Raw genomic sequence first — 14,411 nt, 5'->3', positions numbered from 1 at the left:
TCAGGTTTACGGAAGTTTTCGATAGCTTTTCTTTTATCTTCCTCCACCCTTAAGCCGTCTCCAGATAAGTTAAAACCTAAAAACTTTACTGTTTTTGCGCCGAAGATACACTTATTTGTGTTCAAGCGAACGTTATGATAATGCAGTTTTTCAAGAGTGATTTTAAGATTTAAGTCATGTTCATCCTTTGAGGATCCGTAAACCAGGATATCATCCAAGTAATTGAGAGTTCCTGGGCAATCCGCGAGAACCACTGTCTGCAAAAGTTCCTGAAATATATCAGGTGAGTTACATAGGCCAAACGGTAGTCGTTTGAACCTAAATGTACCATTCCCAGCAAAAAAGTTAGTAAGGTGTCTACATTTTTCATGCAGTTATACATGAAAGAAAGCACTGGTAAGGTCAATTGTAGAATACCATGTTGCTCCGTTAAGGCGAGAAAGAATTGCCTCCAGTGTGGGCATTTTAAAAGGAGTTCTTATAATAGTTTTGTTTGTGCCCCTAAGATCTACAACGAGTCTTATGTCGTTTTTTCCTTTAGGAACGACAAGAAGAGACGAACAAAAAGACCTTTCCATGGAATCTGTTACTTGCTCAATAATTCCTGCAGCAAGCAGATCCTCCAACCTCTTTTCTGTTTCTGCTCTAAACGCTGGAGGAATACTTGTAAATACATTGCGTGAAGGTGGCAAACTTTTGTCATAGTTGAGTATTACTGGGTCAACCCTAAATTTGGGAAATTCACCCTGTTCCGACAACGTAAAGATCTCCCCTGGTTGTAAGCGTGGTAAATAATTCGTTACATGATCCCTTATTGGTGTGTTCACTCCCATTTGAAGCACGCTATATCTGGTTGATGTGCTCCTGCTCAATAGAGCTTGGGCCCGACGTACGACGTAAAATTTTTCCATAGTTGTTGGCCGATCTTTGGAAATGAAAAGCTCTTCTATAAATGTAGCCGTCACTGGTATATCGTCAATCATTCCATATGCTTTTAATGGTCGGTCGGTTCCGATTACAACACTGTAAATCGGGCTAACAGTTGGGCCGTTAACCAGCAATTGGTTAAAAGTGCTCTCATCGACCGTATTTACGTCCGCTCCTGAATCTATAAGAAATTGTACTGGCACACCATTGTTCCTGTTATCAACCCTTCGTTAAATGTTTCTTGGTCTAAAGAGTACAACTTGATGTCCGGGGTTAGCATTCCGTAATCGAGAGCATCATGTTTATCCTCCGTCGGAAATGTGACCTAAAAATAATTAAATATCATTGCTGTCCGTCAAATATATTACGACTGAGTCTTATGAGCCAAGTAGAATTTCATTCACTACAAGATGATGATGGTTTCAATTGGTATATTATTATTCTTTGATATATTAGATTCACATATTTCTTTTAACGAGTACACCCTCAACGTTACACATTCAAAAATTCAACAATTTCAAAAGATTAATTTGCTAACAAGAGCCAAATAGAATTTCATTCACTACAAGATGATGATGGTTTCAATTGGTATATTGTTATTTTCTGATATTTTAGATCCACATATTTTCTTTTAACAAGTAAACCCTCGACGTTATACATTCCAAATTCAAAAATTTCAAAAGATTAATTTGCTAACAAGAATGTTTGTCCCACGACTAAGAGAATATTATATGATCATTTAAATTGTGAGCGACCGATATTCTTCTAAATTTACGCAGATTCTGACGAGGAGTGATCGCTTACAGGTTTGCTGTCTAGGTTAGGGTCTTCGTTGATGCCAGACTCCGTAACTGCTGCGATTTTTCTGAACTTGCTGGCTTGATTCATTCCGACCTCCTCCTCTGAACGACGTTTAACATTAATGTTGGTGTTTGATTTGCACGCACGCTCAATGTGTCCCTTTATATTACATTTGTGGCACCTTTTATATAAGCGTGACAGTTTTCCGGACGATGGAAATTACTGGTACATCTCCACCATTGTTGACGCTCTACCCTTGTTGAATTTGTTTCGTTTCCGAGTCGTGAAAATTTGCCCTTGAACATGCTTCGGTTTTGTTGCGGTCCCCAATACCTCTGATGATAACTCGCTGAAGTATCGTTCCAATTTCTTGTTGATTCACGCTCAGTCATCCGTCTCGGCTTCGTCTCTGTCTTTGAATGGAATCCATATGACACCGCAGCTACTGAACCCATCGTCGAAGAACCCGGATGATTCTTTGCAAAAAGCCTTTCATTCATCATGTCCATTTCGCAAGTGCGTACTCTATCAAGTAAGTCCGAAATCGATCAATTCTTCCGAAGAATTTTTCTTCCGGCAATACGAACTTGAGAGTTAATTGCATGGGTTTGCAAAACATCGACGACTGCTTCGATCATTTGTGCTCCCAGTCCACACAACTTCGCGAATTCCACCACCCGTTTCACATAGTTGGAATCTGACTCGATGGGGTTTTGAGTCATCGACCGCAACCTTTGTTTTTGTAGAAAAACATAGTCTCTGGAACTATGAAATTGTCCCAGGCGCTCTATTGCGTTTGAATATGGAGCATGATTTAGGTCCGGAGCAGTGTCGTTATTGGATAATCCTTCTAACATGTCAATCAATTTGTTTCCAGCCTTCATCTTGAATGCGTTCATTTTCATTGGCTCTTCACAAATGCCCGCAAACTCCATTGCAGCTTCAAAAAGGTCCTTCCAACGTTCAAAGGACTTTTTGTCTATCTCATCCTCCCCCTTCTCTAGGATTGTATGTTGGTATTTGCAAAGTCGCGAAAGACATTGAAGTCATCATAGATGTCTCATTTGAACGGTGAGCCGACGATTGGATCAATGTTGAAGACATGGGAAGTGGCTCATCCATGAACTGTAAATCTGATGGCTCTTCTAACCAGCTGCTATTATGCCGAACTGGTTTGGCCTTTTTATCACCAGACTTCGCTGACTTGCTGTGGAAGTACATTGAACAAGCGATGCATTACTCAGAAGTGTTTACACTTTATGTAGCCACAAAAATATTTTTTTTGTTTAGAATGTAAGTTATTTCAACAACCTTCCTATTCCGTCACGTTGTAGGGTGACGGGAATATGAGTATTCGTTCAAAAGTGCACAAATCATATCTATTCCCTCGCGTCGAAAACCCTCCAATTCGTGATAATAATACGCTTTAGATTCGATTTTCCACTAACTGTCTAATTCCTGTCCACTCAGGGAATAAGCTACCATTCAGTTCTCTTTGCCATCCTCTCGGAGACGTGAGTTAGTATACTCACCCACTCAGGGGTACCAATATACTCTAACATTTTAACATTTCCTACTCAGGAAATAAGCTACCGCTCAGTTATCTCTTTGCCGTCCTCTCGGGGACACGAGTTTGTATATTCACCCGCTCAGAGGTACCAATATACTTTAACTCGCATTTTCCACTCAGGGAATAAGCTACAGCTCCGTTATATCTTTGCCGTCCTCTCGGGGACGCGAGTTTGTATATTCACCCACTCAGAGGTACCAATATATTCTAACTCACATTTTCCACTCAGGGAATAAGCTACAGCTCAATTTATCTCTTTGCCGTCCTCTCGGGGACGCGAGTTTGTATATTCACCCACTCAGAGGTACCAATATATTCTAACTCACATTTTCCACTCAGGGAATAAGCTACAGCTCAATTTATCTCTTTGCCGTCCTCTCGGGGACGCGAGTTTGTATATTCACCCACTCAGAGGTACTAATATATTTTAACTCACATTTTCCACTCAGGAATAACTATCACTAAGTTATCCTTTTGCAGTCCTCTCGGGGACGCTATTTTGTATATTTACCCACACAAAGGTACCAATATACTCTAACTCACATGTTCCAGTCCGGTAATAAGCTAACAATCAGTTGTTTCTTTGCAGCCCTTTCGTGGACGCGAGGCAGAATATTCACCCACTCAGGAGTACCAATATACCCTAACGCTCCGTTTTTGCTTGAGAATTGCGACCGTCTCGGTTGTCTATTTCCTATAACTTTTGGAAGTAGTGAAGTCAACCAGCTTGGTGTACGGTTAGAAACAGAATGAATTGTATTTCATACCAAAACTTATAATTACACAAATTCATAGGTTACTATGATTAAATTACTCATAACCCAAATACGGCTTACTATAATTCCAATACTCCTCCTTAAGCCGATTGTTGTGTAATTCCCATAGATCGTCGATTACGTTCTTGTTTGATTCGTTGTAATGCTTTTGTAAGACCATCTGCAACTTGTTCTTCAGTGTTAATGTAATGGAGATTCACAACATTTCGATCCAAAGCATCCCTGATGTAATGATGTCTTATATCGATATGCTTCGTTCGTGGTGTATATCCTCCATTTTTTGCAATACAGATAGTGCTCTGATTATCACAAAATATCTGAATCGATTGCTTCTTACTAAATTGTTCTAACAATCCTTTCCACCACGATGCTTCTTGTACCGCTGCTGACAATGCCATGTATTCCGCCTCGCAGGTTGATAATGCAACAGTTGGTTGTCGTTTGCAACACCATGACACCGCTCCTCCTTGCATCAAGAAAATATATCCACTGGTGGATTTCCTATCTTCTGTATCAGCAGCCCAATCAGCATCTGAATATCCAGTTATTTGTTCGTTACCTTTCCTGTAATATTTGAGTTTCATCGATGCCGTTCCTCTTAAATATCGCATAAGATGTTTTACAGCTTGCCAGTGACGCGATCCAGGATTATTGTTGTATCGGCTCAGCTGATTAACTGCAAACAGGATATCTGGTCTGGTGCATTGAGCTAGGTACATCAGGCAACCTACAGCCTCTTGAAAAGGCACCGCTGACATCTCTTCCTTTTCTTCTTCTGTCTGTGGCGACATTTCCTTAGTTAGCTTTATGGAAGAGTTCATAGGAGTAGCAACAGCTTTGCAGTCTTGCATTTTGAACCGGGATAGGATAGTTTCTATGTAGGCTTCCTGGTCAAGTGCAATTCCGTCATTTAAATAATTCACACGAATCCCTAAACAATGTTTAGCTGGTCCCAAATCCTTCATCCGGAACATGCTGCTCAATTTCGTCTTCAGCTGATTCTTCATTTCTTCATTATTACTAAAAATCATTAAATCGTCCACATAAATGGCTACAAACAGCATATTTCCATTGCCATTATAGAAATATAAACATGGATCATACTTCGATTGTTCCAAACCCAGTTGTTTCAGTGCTGCATCTAGCTTCGTATTCCAGACACGACTTGATTGTTTTAGTCCGTACAACGCTTTGTTCAATCGACATACCATGTTTTGCTTGCCAGGCTGCTCAAAACACGGTGGTTGCTCCATGTATATCTCCTCTTCCAAATCTTCTTGTAGAAAAGCAGTTATCGCATCCATCTGATCCACCAAGAGATTATTTCTGGCCGCTAGTGCAAATAAATATCTCAGGGAACTATGACGAACTGAATATGTGAATATGTTTCGTTATAATCTACCCCCTTTCGCTGAGAATATCCCTTTATCACCAAGCGCGCCTTGTAGCGGTTGACTTTTCCAGCCGCATCGTGTTTTGTTTTAAACACCCATTTACATTTGATTGCTTTCCTACCTTCTGGAAGAGTTGTCAATCTCCATGTGCTGTTGTCAATCAACGCTTGATATTCTTCTTGCATCGCTACTTTCCAACGTTCTGAATCGCTACGCGACATTGCATCCTGGTGTGTGATTGGATCCTCGCTTGAATTGTTGCTCATGATCTTTGAACTGGTAACATTGCTGAAAAGACCAGAGCCATGTGGGATTATAGAATCATTATACCTCTCTGGGACTTTACGCGTCCGACTGCTTCGCCTCAGGATTTGCGATTGAGTTGGTATAACGAGAGGTTCGCTGTTCACAGCTGCATCATTATCGACCACTGTTTCGTCAAATTCGTTAGTAGTTCCATCGGTATCTTCAGAAGTTTCATTGTTCGCGTCCGTGAAGTATTCGCTGTCGCTGTCCTCGTCCTCATTTTCACTCAAAACTGCCTCCATTTGTGATGTAGCGTTCGGTGAAAGAGAAACTGTCTCTTCATGTTCAAGGAGAATCATATGCCTTCTGCTTGATTTTTTCTTGGATAGGAACAGCAACACCTTCATTAATGAAATTTACTTCACGACTGACTGTTACTTTCTTCGATCTGATGTTGTACAATCTATACCCTTTGGTAAACTCATCGAAACCGGTCAGAATGCACTCTTCTGATTTAGCGTCCCACTTCTTGCGATATTGCTTCGGAATAAATTTCATCGCTCTAGTACCAAAGATCCGAATATGGGACAAGTTAGGTTTCTTACCAGACCACGCTTCCTGCGGAGTAACATTATGGCCTTTGGTTGGAGAACGATTCAGAAGGTACACAGCAGCAGCCACAGCTTCCGCCCAAAAACTTTTAGAAAGTTTCGCCATGTGTAACATGCACCTTGCACGCTCCACAATCGACCTATTCGCTCGTTCGGCCATGCCATTCTGTTCCGGAGTGTATGCGTTGGATGTTTAATGAACAATGCCGTGCATCTTTAAGTAGTTTGTGAACCCTGTGTTGACATATTCTTTTCCATTGTCTGTTCTGAGTACCTTCAATTTTCGTCCAGATTGCCGTTCTACCATCTTGTGAAAATCCTGGAAAATTTTGTTTACCTCAGCTTCCGACTTGGATTTCAAGAAATATGTCCACATCCGGCGTGATTTGTCATCCACAAATACAATATAATATCGGCTTCCTCCTAGAGATTTGACTTCCATCGGCCCGCAAATGTCAGAATGAACCAATTCGAGTATTTCAGCCGCCCGCGATCCTATCTTGCTAAAAGGATGACGGCTATGTTTGCCCATTGGACATTCTTTGCAATCGGCCATGGTATCTCCAACAATATTGACGCCAGTCACTATTCCATTTGCAAGGCTTCGGACACCGTTGATGTTAAGATGGCCCATCCTTTGATGCCATAGTTCCAAGCTCCCTGTTGAAGAAACTGTCAACGCGGTTTTCTCACCTTCTTTACGTTCGTCAAGCTTGAACAGATCGTTGTCATGGCTACCAGTAGCAATGATATCGCCGTTTCGGTTAACCACTTCGCATCCTTCATTGGTGAACGTAACGGAGTAGCCTTTTTTCACAATTTGATTTACCGATAAAAGGTTCACGGATAGATTCGGGATTAGCTGCACGTCATCAACGGGAATTTCACCTTTTTGGCACGAAGGCTTCAAAACGCAGGATCCCTTCGCGGTGATTTGCATGTTCTCCCCGTTGGCTGCTACCACAGTTCCACTAGATGTTTTCTCATACATCAAAAAATCGCTATTGTTCGTCATGTGGACACTTGCTCCGGAATCGAAATACCATTTTCCGTATTCCGACGATCCACACGTAGAAAGCACTACACAGAACGAATCGTTTCCCTTCGTGCTGTAGCAATCCTTCGCTATATGACCAAATTTCGAACATTTTCGACATTTCGGTCCCTTAGCTGTATTCGATTTTTTAGTTTGCTTACCAGCATTAACGTGCTTCGTCCTTGCCGCAAACGCAGGTTCAACTGATGTGGGAGGAACCTCTTGTAAAAGTTTCGTTTTAATGATGTCCCCAGTGATGACAATACCGGAGTTTTCAAGGGCCATGATCATTGGGCGATACTGTTCTGTTAATCCAGCCAGTAATAGATTTCCGACCCACTCCTCTGAAATCGGGAAACCAATTCCATTCAGTTGATGCGCCGTTGATACAATACGATTAACATAATGCGACATAGAATCGCATGATTCTAGATCTGTCTTGATTAATTTATGCAACAATCCGACTCGTCTTGTGAGGCCAGAGTCTTCGAAAGCCTTTTCTAGTTTGGACCAAACTTCTTTCGCTGTTGTCGCTTCCTTCACATGAACGTAGTTCACTGGTTCAAGAAGTAAGATGATTTTCGCTCGTGCCTTTCGATCCTTTGCTGTATCGACGGATTCGTAGCTTCCATCGTCGTTTTTCTTCGGCTTTACTGCACACCAGAGATCTTCAAGTTCCAGGAACGTTTGCACGGCAAACTTCCATGTTTCCCAATTTTCTCTCCCGATGAGTCGTTCTATGCCAGGAAGACTTGATGTTGAAATGCTACTACCTGCAGCGCTTGAGGATCCGGTGGAGTTCGGGTTCATCTTAAAACTTCTTCGGAATAACGGCGAAAAGATTCTGCTTCAATCACTGTACGCTTCTGGGTTCTGGGCCCATAACCTTTTGGAAGTAGTGAAGTCAACCAGCTTGGTGTACGGTTAGAAACAGAATGAATTGTATTTCATACCAAAACTTATAATTACACAAATTCATAGGTTACTATGATTAAATTACTCATAACCCAAATACGGCTTACTATAATTCCAATAATAACGAACCTGCTGGAGAGACTAAATATGTGACGGTTGATATTTAACGACAGCCAAATATATGAAAATTTGATGTCCCCGAGCAAAATGCAATTTTGGCCGAAATTCTGGATTGCTATATCAAACCCAACTGATTGAACTGAATTATTACTCCAACTGAAGATTTAATTCACGGTTTGGGCCATGCTTACTACAGATCCATCTTCAATTCATTTTAGGCGCTATTAAAGAGCAACTGTAAAACTAATTCGCTAAGTTTCGCTTTGTTTCGCTAAGACGCTGCCTGTGCCCAATTACTATTTCGGAAACCCCCGATCCCTTGGGTTCCTCTTTGTGTCTGTCTAGCGACACATACACACGCACGTTCCACTATTTGACATTTGCTGTATGCACCAATGATGCCTTGATCCTCATGTCAATTATGTTATGAAACTTGTTGTTAAAAAGAAAAAAAATATTAATTCTAATACGTGCCCAAATTTCTCTCGTGTCCCTTTTTTTTTTTTTTGTTTCCCGTTTCGCATTTTAACACAACGTTTACACTTGTGTGACAGTGTAGGTGTGGAACACAACTAGTTGGCAGCCATTTTGTATGGCGTGTCTATTTGCCATACGATCATACTCAAGCACGTTCCGCTTCTCAGGTGTAACCCACGCTCGTGATTCTTTAAGAAAATTTGGCACTCCTTTATGGCCCCACACACTATAAAAAAATATCATTTTCTTCAGCGGCATTTATTCATCAATGTCTTAATATTTTTTGCCGCTATCACTGAGTCGCGCCCGCCTAGCGTTCACCTTATATAACAGGTCCGGCCTTTCCCTTTTCTTTCATTTGCTTCTATCTTAAAGAACAATTGCGGGAAACGACTAGATCACTCGATTTCCCTCTGCATAACGCTCTTAATTTGCTTACCGATTTGCGCCATTGTGGTGATTTCTGCTCGCCAAATTCTGCATTTATTGGTTTTGCTGCTTTCTTGTTCAGATCAATCACAAGACTGACGATCCGGTATCCTGTTTCCTTTTTTTTCGTGCTTTCTCGCCCCTTTTTCGTTTTCGCTCTTGCTTGATTTATTTTCCTTTGTTACTATTATCTTGCATTATCGGTACTCAAATTGAACGTTAACGTAGATGATTTTGACGAATCCTACCGCTTTACTCCCTTATTTAATTTTTTCATATTTTTAATGTATTTTCCTCTTTTTGTTTTTATTATTCCTGTGTCCTATTCCTGATCTCTACACCAACCTGACAGGAGGTAGCTGTCAAGAACCGTCAAACGAGGGAATGGGAGAAAAGTGCGCCAAGAAAAGCAGCGTCACTTTGCACACACGAAGAACGTTTGTAAGCAGAATACCACGGAAATAAAAGTTCATACATCATAATTACGATAAATTGGCGACGAGGAAGAACGAGCATTACGCGTGCTACATTGCTCATAGAACAAAGCCGTACAAATCGAAACTGTGCTGTGTTTGTATTCATGGCATCTCCACCAAAGGAAGCTGGTTCTACTGCTTATTCAATCATCACCCGCTCCGCTGCAAAGGCTGCTGATGCTGATAACTCTACAGAAACTCTTCCACCGATAAATCCAGCGGGCATTGGTTGTTCTTTAGCTGCTGCTGCGGCTGCTGCGGTTGCTACTGCTTCTGTTGATCCTTCTAATACTGGTCTTACAAGATCCGACAATACTGCTGAAATTACAACTGCTACTGCTATAAAGAAGATGTCGGGAATGTTCGTGTTTGAACCATTCGACCCAACAAACTGCAAAATCCAAAGATGGCTAGAAAGACTACAGATTGCTTTCAAAATTCATCGTGTTCCCGAAGAAGACAAACGCGATTACCTCCTTCCTTACATGGGTACGATACGACGTACGATACAAGCTGGGGTACGCATGGGTACGCAACAAGCTAAAGAATGATGAACCGCAAACAAAAACGTTCAAAGAAATTGTTGCCTTCCTCAAAGAGCATTTTAATCCAAATCCATTGGAAATTTTGGAAAATTTTAAGTTTGTAAACCGAAAACAACGCGAAAATGAATCACTGAGCACATATTTGATGGAATTAGAAAAGCTTGCTCAAACTTGTAGTTTTGGCGATTACCTTGACAAAGCCTTGCGAAATCAATTCGTGTTCGGACTTCAAAACCGTGCGATACAATCGCGGCTGCTCGAGATACGTGACCTGACATTGGCTAAAGCAAAGGACATAGCTTTCGGCATGGAAATGTCTAACCAAGGTACAGATGAGATACAAGGCACCGTTACTCCATATCCAGTTCAGCACATCATTGCTGCGAATAAAAAGAAAAGCAAGCCGGCGTCAACTCAACGGAAAGTAACTTTCTATCGATGTGGGGATGGAGACCATCTTGCGGATAAGTGCCGACACTTGAAGACAATTTGCAATCATTGCAATAAGATGGGGCATCTTGCAAAAGTATGCCGGACAAAAGTAAATCGTTCGAGTGTACACACACTAGAATGCAGCTCTGAGCTTCCCGCAGACGATGACGCCAACATCGTGGACGTGTTCAACATGAGAACAATACAAAATATGGCTGGTAAGTTTTTGCTAGAAATGGAGATTTCCGACAGAAAACTTATTTTTGAAGTGGACACTGGCTCTCCAGTATCCCTTATTAGTAACAAGGATAGATTAAATTATTTTCCTAACATAATAACAAAAAAAAAGTAACGTCAAATTGAAAAGTTATTGTGATGGTGTGATAAATGTGCTAGGTGAAATCAAGGTGAAGGCTATAATTAATAGTGTAGAAACTTTTTTACCACTACTTTTTACGGAATCAGAAAGGAATCCTCTGCTTGGGCGTAACTGGATAAAGACTATAAATTTGAACCTAAACGAATTTCTAAAAACCAACTATGAAGTATCCTATTGCTCCTCGGAAAAATCTACTACAAGCTCAAATTTAGAAAACCTATTCAACAAATATCCCAAAGTCTTTAGTTCAGGATTAGGAAAAATTGAAAATTTACAAGCTTCATTAGCTCTACGTCAAGATGCAAAGCCAGTTTTCTTCAAGGCTAGGCCTGTCGCATTTGCGGTGCGGGATGCTGTGAGCAAAGAAATTGATAAACTAGTTTCAGAAAATGTCCTGGAAAAAGTGGATCATTCCGAATGGGCTACTCCTACTGTCCCAGTAAAAAAAACGGGAGGAAATGTTAGATTATGCGGGGATTATAAAATCACAGTAAACCCAAATTTAATAATTGACGAACACCCGCTTCCGACTGTAGAAGAATTATTTGCAAATGTGGCCGGGGGAGACAAATTTTCAAAAATAGATCTCTCCCAAGCTTATCTTCAATTGGAGGTAAACCCTTGTTGTCGCGAAATATTAACATTATCGACACATAAAGGACTATTTCGCCCCACTAGATTGATGTATGGAGTAGCATCGGCTCCAGCAATATTTCAAAGGTTGATTGAGCAAATCCTCCAAGGCATACCAGGGGTGACTGCATTCATTGATGATATTCGGATTACAGGCCCAAATGACGAAATGCATTTACAAAGATTGGAAGAAGTTTTGAAAAGATTGGAAAATAAAATTTAAGAGTAAATAAATCAAAATGTTGCTTTTTCGAAGACCAGATAGAATATTGCGGATATGTAGTAGATAAGCATGGCATACATAAACTGAATACGAAAATTAAAGCCATACAAGATATGCCTATCCCAAGAAACAAAGATCAGTTACGTTCGTTCCTGGGATTAATTAACTGTTATGGTCGTTTCTTCCCACATTTCAGTACAGTTATTTATCCTCTGAATAATCTCTTAAAGGATGAAATACCTTATGTATGGGACGAGCATTGCAATAAATCATTTACCCATGTGAAAAAGGAAATGCAAACTGAAAGAGTGTTAGTTCATTATAACCCTAATCTTCCTATCGTATTAGCTACAGATGCATCACCTTATGGAGTGGGTGCTGTGTTAAGCCATCAATTCCCTGATGGATCTGAAAGACCCTTGCAATACGCTTCCCAAACCTTAAATAAAACACAACAACGTTATTCACAAATTGATAAAGAGGCATACGCAATCATGTTTGGAGTCCGTAAATTTCACCAATACTTATATGGACGGAAATTTACACGCATAACCGACAATAAGCCGTTGTCACAAATCTTTGCAGAAAATAAAGGATTGCCAACGATGTCAGCAATGAGAATGCAGCATTACGCAGTTTTTTTGCAAGGATTCGAATACAATATTCGCCATCGTAAATCAGCATACCACTACAACGTAGATGCGTTTTCAAGGCTGCCCTTACCATCAGTGGACTCGGAAAACAAAATAGAAGAGTCTGATGTAGTGGAGATAAACACTATTCAAACATTACCACTTACAGTGCTCGAATTAGGAAAGGCTACGACAACCGATGCAGAAGTTGAAGAGCTATTACGAGCTCTCAGAACGGGAAAAACCATCCTTCCAAAGTATTGTTTTGGCATTGATCAAAAAGAATTTTCCTTACAGAGCGACTGTATAATGCGAGGCAGTAGAGTGTATATACCCCCCATTTTAAGGGAGAAAGTATTACAGGAACTTCATTCCTCTCACTTTGGAATATCTAGAATAAAGTTATTAGCAAGAAGTTATTGCTGGTGGCCTAAGGCTGGAAATAGACGAACCGAGATCATCGCGGTACCGCGAAAATCGCGTATGACTTGAGCTGTCAATTATGTTATAAAATCTGATAGATAGGCGAGATAATCGCGGTTCGTGTATGGAACCATCCGAGGTCTGGTGACGATTGAATGTGCCAAGAAGAAATATTTTTCTATCAATTTGCGAATCAAATTATTTATTTCACATAGTTTATGTAAAATAAAATACAAAACTCATTTCTCGACACGAGTTTTCACACAAATCCGCCAGAAAAAGTAAAAATAATCGGTTCGCGCTACCGCGATAATCTCAGCAATACCGAAGTTGGGTATCTCTGCGAAACAGCAGGCGCGATTGGAGGCGCGGAAGATTTGACAGCTCTACTGTTCTACAACTGTAATAAACAAGGCGCGAATTTCGCGGTACCGCGACGATCTTGGTTCGTCTATTTCCAGCCTAATATAGATAAGGACATAGAAAATATGGTTATCAACTGCCAATCTTGTCAAGAAACAAGAGCAAACCCACCCAAAGTACCGATCCATTGTTGGGAGAAAGCTGAAGGTCCTTTTCAAAGAGTGCATGTAGATTAAGCAGGTCCTTTCATGGGAAGCTATTTTTTTAACCTAGTAGACGCATTTTCAATGAATAGTCCGAATAGTAAATAACCTGAAGTCCGAATAGTAAATAACATCACAACCGAAACCACGATTAATACATGCAGGGACATATTTAGTACTTTCGGAGTTCCTATAATTTTGGTGAGTGATAATGGCACTCAATTTTCATCAACAGAATTTGCTTACTTCTTGAAGTTTAACGGCGTAATTCATAAATTTAGCGCCCCATACCATCCCGCCACAAATGGACAAGCCGAGCGATTCATTCAAACATTTAAAGCAAAGCTGAACGCTATGAAGTGTAGTCGTTTAGAAATTCCAGGAGTATTGAGCAATATTTTAATGTCTTATCGAAAAATGATACACCCAAGTACGGGATTCTCACCGTCCATGTTAGTTTTTGGACGGCAAATACGAAGTCGTATCGACTTGATGATTCCATCAACGAGTACAACTTCCAAAGAAGTGACCTTAAAAATCAAAGAATTTCAAAATGGTCAAAGAGTAGCAGCCAGAGAGTACATTAAGAATAATAAGTGGGAATTTGGTAAAGTAAAAGAAAGGTTAGGCAAATTACACTACTTGATAGAATTAGATGATGGAAGAACTTGGAAACGGTGGAAACTTGTAACGGTTTTTATTCAAATCAAAACTCCTTTATCTTTTTTATCGCTCATAGAAAAATTCTGAAAAATTTACACAATACGTATAACATACAGTTCTCAAAGCTTTTGGAGCCA

This window comes from Anopheles arabiensis, chromosome 3 (assembly GCF_016920715.1).
Source record: "Anopheles arabiensis isolate DONGOLA chromosome 3, AaraD3, whole genome shotgun sequence".
In the NCBI taxonomy this organism is placed as follows: Eukaryota; Metazoa; Arthropoda; class Insecta; order Diptera; family Culicidae; genus Anopheles; species Anopheles arabiensis.
The sequence above is the reverse complement of the archived record's forward strand: the minus strand, read 5'-3'. Positions refer to the sequence as shown.